Genomic DNA, 6,000 nt, shown 5'->3' with positions numbered 1-6,000 from the left:
GGAAATGGGGGTGGGGGGTATCTGCAGCTGTTGAGTAAGGAGAGAATCTAGTGGCCTTATGCCTTCTTTTTTGGTACTGGGGATTGAACTCGGGACCTTGAGCACTTTCAAGGCAGGCTGCAGAACCACTGAGCTAAATCCCTGGCCCAGCCTTATGCCTTCTTAAAAGACTCTGGAGAAACTCACACATCATAAACTAAGCATTTTAATGTGGCGCCTAGCACATTCACAGTGTTGTGCAACTGCTGCCACTATCTAGTTTCCAGACATTTCCAGCACCCCAAAGAACTCCCCGTAGACATTTAGCATCCATCCACTCCTCAGTCCCCTCTCCCCTGTCCTGGCAGCCACCAATATGCTTCCTGATTTATTATTCTGGATATTACGTATAAATGAAATCATATGAACGTGACCCTTTGTATCTGACTTTTTAGCATATTTGATGCTTAGGATGTTTTCAAGTCATCCACATCCTGGCACATAGCAATGCAGCTCTCTCTCACTATCTGCAGAGCCCCCAAAGAATATCAAAGGCACTGGCTTTCTCAAGTTGCCTTTAAAATTGGCTTAGTGCCATTCTTAAAATCCCAGTACTCAGGAGGCTGAGCCAGAAGCATTGCTGAGAGTTCCTGGGCTACATAGTGAGTTCAAGGCCAGTCTGAGCTACATAGCAAGACCCTGCTAAAAAAAAACCAAATGATATCTGATCCATTTGGAGTTAGTTTTTGTATATGATGCAGGTAAGGGTTCAACCTCATTCTTTTGTATATGAGTATCTAGTTCCCCCAGCACCATTTGTTGAAAAGACTGTCATTTCCCATCACCGATCTTAGTATCTTTATTAAAAATCATTTAAGGGGCCGGAATTTAGCTCAGTGGTTCCACTGCCTGCCTCACAAGCACAAGGACCTGAGTTCGATCTCTGGTACCAAAAAAAACAAATACAAAAAATCATTTGACCATATATTTGAGGGTTTACTTCTGGGCTTTATTGTCTTCCCATTGGCCCATATATTTGGCTTCATGCTGGTACCACACTGTTTTGATTTCTGTAATTTTGTAGTAAATTTTGAAAAATATGAAGTGTGAAACCTCCAGCTTGGTTCATTTTTAAGGTTCTTCAGGCTATTATAGGCCATTTGAGATTTCATATGAATTTTAGGTTGGACTTTTCTATTTCTGCAAAAAAAATCATTAGAATTTTGAGAGAGATTCCACTAAATCTGTAGCTCCATTCGGGTAGGCTTGGCATCTTAACAATAGCCTATTAAATCTTCCAATCCATGAACATGAGATTGGTTTCCATTTATTTATGTGGTTGTTATTATCTATCCACCCCAGTCCTCTTTCTCCATCTTTTTGTGGAACTGGGAGTTTAACTGAGGGTCTCACATGTATTTGCCAAGCACTCCAGCTCTGAGCTACACCCTCCCCTCCTCTTTCATCTTTTTTAAAAATTTTGAGATAAAATCTCGCCAAATTGCCCAGGCTGGCCTCAAACTTGGGATGCTCCTGCTTCAACATATGGAACAGCTGGGACTACAGACATGCCCCATCACGTCCAGCTTCTTTCAGCAGTGTCTTGCAATGTTCATTGTACAAGTCTTCCACCTCCTTGATTAATTTGTAAGTATTTTATTCTTGAAGCGATTATGAGTGTTATGAATGGAATTAATTTTATAATATTTTTTCAGATTGTTCATGTATAGAAATTCAACCAAGTTTTGTGTGAATCTACTGTCTTTTATTTCTCTCTCTCTCTCTTTTTTTTGGTACGGGGGATGGAACTTAGGACCTTGCCCTTGCAAGGCAGGCGGAGGCACCACTGAGCTAAATCCCCAGCCCCCCCCCCTTTTTTTTTTGAGACAGGGTCTCACTATGCAGTTCAGGCTGGACCCAAACTCACTATGCAGCCCAGGCTAGCCTTGAACTCATGTCAGTCCTTCTTCAGCCTCCTGAGTGCTGGGATTACAGACATTTGCCACCACAACCAGCCTAATGTCTTTTCAAATTGTCTTTCAATTAATTTTTTATATGGTGCTCAGGATTGAACCCAAGGCCTTTGCACTGAGCCACATCCTCAGCCCTTTTTCAACTTTTTTATTTTGAGACAAGGTCTCCCTAATCGCTCTAGTTGGGCTGGAATTTGGGATCCTCTTGCCTCAGCCGATGGGAATGCTGGGATTACAAGTGTTTTCTTTTGTTTGAAACAGTCTATGTTTCCCAGGATGGCCTCAAATTTTCGATTCTCCTGCCTCAGCCTACAGAATAACTGTGATTACAGGTGTGGGCCACTGTGACCAGCTTTCTGGTATTTTTGTATTGATGACAGATATTGTGAATTTTACACTTGGATACTGGATTTCTTTGTAGTCCTTTAAATATTTTTTAACCTCTATTTTGGGATACGGTTTGGAAATTTGGAAACACTTTGTGATTTTTTTCAATGCTTGCTTTTGAGCTTTGTCAATGGAAGCCAAGGCAGCCTTTAATCTAGGGTTAATGGGGTATGGTGATGCAGTCCTGTAACTCAGCACTCTGGGAGGCTAAGGCAGGAGAATGGCAAGTTCAACCCTAGCCTGGTTTCAAGCAAAACCTTGACTCAAAATAATCTAGGATTAGTTTGGCTACACTAGTAAGGCAATACCATTCAGCACACTCTCAATCCCTGCGTGTGATGAGGCTTCGGCATTCTGGCCGTTAGGGATGTGAACTATTCCTAGTCATGTGTGATCTCTAGAAATCGTTTTACCTGTTCCTTTCTGAAAGTTCATTATCTGGACTTGAGCAGTTTCTTTACACAGATAATGCTGGTAAAAACTCAGCTCAGCATCCAAAGGAATCTTCTGAAGCTATTGGGAATCTTCTGAAGCTATTCTGAATCTATTCTGAAACTCAGCATCCAAAAGGAATCTTCTGAATCTATTTCTTCCCCCCAATACTTTGCTCTGTAAACTTAAGCTTTATCTGACAGAAGAAAAAGCTTTGTGATTTTTAATCTTATTTATTTTTTATTATTTTATTTTTTATTTTTTATTTATTTATTTTTTGAGACAGGGTCTCACTCTGTAGTTCAGGCTGGCCTTGAACTCACTATGTTGCCCAGGCTGGCCTGGAACTTGCAGCAATCCTCCTGCCTCAGCCTCCTGAGTGCTAGGATTACGGGTGTGTGCCACCACGCCTGGCTTCAGCCTTTGTGAATTTCTAGCTCTGTTTTCTGAGCTCAATGCACCTCGTGGCCCTGTGTGGGTGACTCCTCCTTGCACTGCAGATTGGGGACTCTCTCCAGGCAGTAAACTGGGGTGATGACAGAGCTGACCTCATTCTTTCCCCTTTTCTCAAGAATCACTGTCTTGCGATGCGCATTGTCCACTGTTTGAAAATAATTGTTTAAATACTCTGTCTATTTTTTAATCATTGAAAGTGAGAAGGTCTAGCTAAGCGTTGTGGCAGATGCCTGTAATCCCAGCACTGGGGAAGCTGAGACAGGAGGATCACTACTTTACAAGGCCCCTTTACCTTTTTGGAAACCAATAAGAGCAATAGGGGCAATAAGAAACAAAAGTCCAAATTCTAATTTCAGCAAAACAATGAGCTATCTAAAACTTTAAAGTCCAGGTCAGGTGGAAGGGCTGCCCCACATTAGGGGAATTTCTAGCAGAAGTGCACGTGGGCGGAGAGAGGCCAAGTCGCAGCTACTGCAGATCTCAAAAAGAGCTAGAGAAATGCATTTCCCAAGGGCGAAGGACATACCACAAGGTGCAAACGCAACCTCCAAACCTCGAGGTCTGTTTTGGGTGTCTGAGAGAGGGAGAACAACAGAAGCTTCCTGTACTGTACCTTGCTTCGACCAGAAAGGCGGAAGAGGTGAGAGCCGAATGACATCCAACAGGCAAGCCACTGCCCCTCTCTGGGGCAGCAAGATAGAAAAGGTGCTTCATACTATGGAAAGCTCCATAAAGAAGCATAATTAGTAAGGTAGATGTGATATCAAATATACCTTAGTTTCAGGTACCCAGAGAAAATTCACAAAAGTTAACTGCATACTAAGCTACTAAGGAAACCTCATTACGTTTCAAAAAGGAGAACCAATGCATACATCATTCTCTGATCACTATGTTGATTGTTTTTTGTCTTTTTTTTTGGTACCGGGAATCAAACTCTGGGCCTTTCGCTTGCCAGGCAGGCATTGCACTGCTGAGCTACATCCCCGGGCCCTTTTTTGTCTTTTTGAAACAGTTCAGGCTGGCCTTGAACACATTTTGTAGCCCAGGCTGGCCTCAAACTTTCAGTGATCCTCCTGCCTCAACCTCCTGAGTGCTGGGATTACAGGTGTGCACCACTACAGTGGCCTTCTCTGATCACTATGTAATACGACTGAACATTAATGTTAAAACTAAGGGACGGGCAGGGGATTTAGCTCAGTGGTTCCCGCGCCTGCCTCGAAAGCGCAAGGTCCCAAGTTCGATCCCTGGCACCAAAAAAAAAAAGAAAGAAACTAAGGGAAAATGATACTCCTATAACCTAAACATTTTTATTATTGTCTTTTTTTTGGTACCGGGGATTGAACGCAGGACCTTGGGCTTACGAGGCAGGCTCGGTGCCACTGAGCTAAATCCCTGGCTGTCTTCTTTTTAATTTTTTTGGTACCAGGGATCAAACTTGGGAACTTGCGCTTGCAAGGCAGGTGCCAGAACCACTGAGCTAAATCCCCAGCCCTGTTGGTCTTTTTTTAAAAATAAAAACTCTTGAGAAAATAAAGAAATAAAGTTCAAGGTGCAGAATATTTAGATAATAGTAATAAACAAAACATACCAGAATCTTTGAGACATAGCTAAAACAATGTTCATATCTTTCTGGTTTCAGTGAATAAGCAAAAAACTACATTAGAATAAGTAGGCATCCAACTCAAGAAATTAGAAAAAGAATGACAAACTCGAGAGACAGAACAAGCTGGGTGTGGGTCCAAGTCTGTAATTCCAGCACTGAGAGGCTGAGGCAGGAGGATCACAAGTTCAACCCCAGCTTGGAAAACTTAGTGAAAATCTGTCTTAAAATATAAAAAGTGTTTAGATGTAACTAAGCACAAAGGCCCTGTGTTTAATCCCCAGAAGTACAGAAAGAAGGAAGGAAGGAAGGATGGAAGAAGAGAGAGATCCAGTGACAAGTCAGCTCTATCACGTCCCTTCTGTCATAGAGCATGAGGTGATTTATATACTCTGGAAGAAACAGTTATTCTATATTTGGGTTCTTCTTCCCTGCAAGCAGACTATTTCATCATCCCTGGAATTATCGTCTTCACATAACACAGGGTGGTCCAGACAAATTATCTCTAACCAAGAAACTCCCTTCTCCGTGAAATAAAGAAGACCGTTGGCCGGCCACGGCCATTATCATGTTTCCTATCCACCAGAAGCAGCTGGCCTTATAGAACAATGAAATGGTCTCAGGAAAACTGATCTAGCAGAGGCCGGGAGACCACACCTGCAAGGCTGGGACGCTCTCTTGCAGATATCGATATGTGATCCCAACAGTGACAGAAATGAAAAGCCAATTCTTCCTCAGCCAGGACAGAAGTCCAGGAAGCAAGAGTTGGGGTGGAGGGTGGCAGCTCTCTCAGTTCTCTTTAAAGATATTTGCAGGGCCAGGGATTTACCTCAGTGGTTCCGCCGCCTGCCTTGCAAGCATAAAGTCCCGAGTTCGATCCCTGGTACCAAAAAAAACAAAATAAAGATATTTGCTTTCCATCCTCCCCATTCCTCAGGCTCTGTGAACATAACTGGCCCAGGCACACCTCATTTGGGACTCCTCCAGCCACTAGGGCAATGGCAGAAGAGGGTGTCCCCATGCTGGCTGTGCTGCCCTTGATTATGAAGAGGAAATAGGGTTGTGACTCCCTGATATGGCCTGGGTGGAGTAGAGATGGGAGGAGGATGAGCTCTTTGGGTGCCCTCACAGCTCACACCCATGGCCAAAAGTAACAGAAAACTCTCAGAATCC

This window comes from Heterocephalus glaber, unplaced genomic scaffold (genome assembly GCF_053883595.1).
Source record: "Heterocephalus glaber isolate CG9 unplaced genomic scaffold, H.glaber_assembly_v1.0 deba00001610, whole genome shotgun sequence".
NCBI lineage: Eukaryota > Metazoa > Chordata > Mammalia > Rodentia > Bathyergidae > Heterocephalus > Heterocephalus glaber.
The sequence above is the reverse complement of the archived record's forward strand: the minus strand, read 5'-3'. Positions refer to the sequence as shown.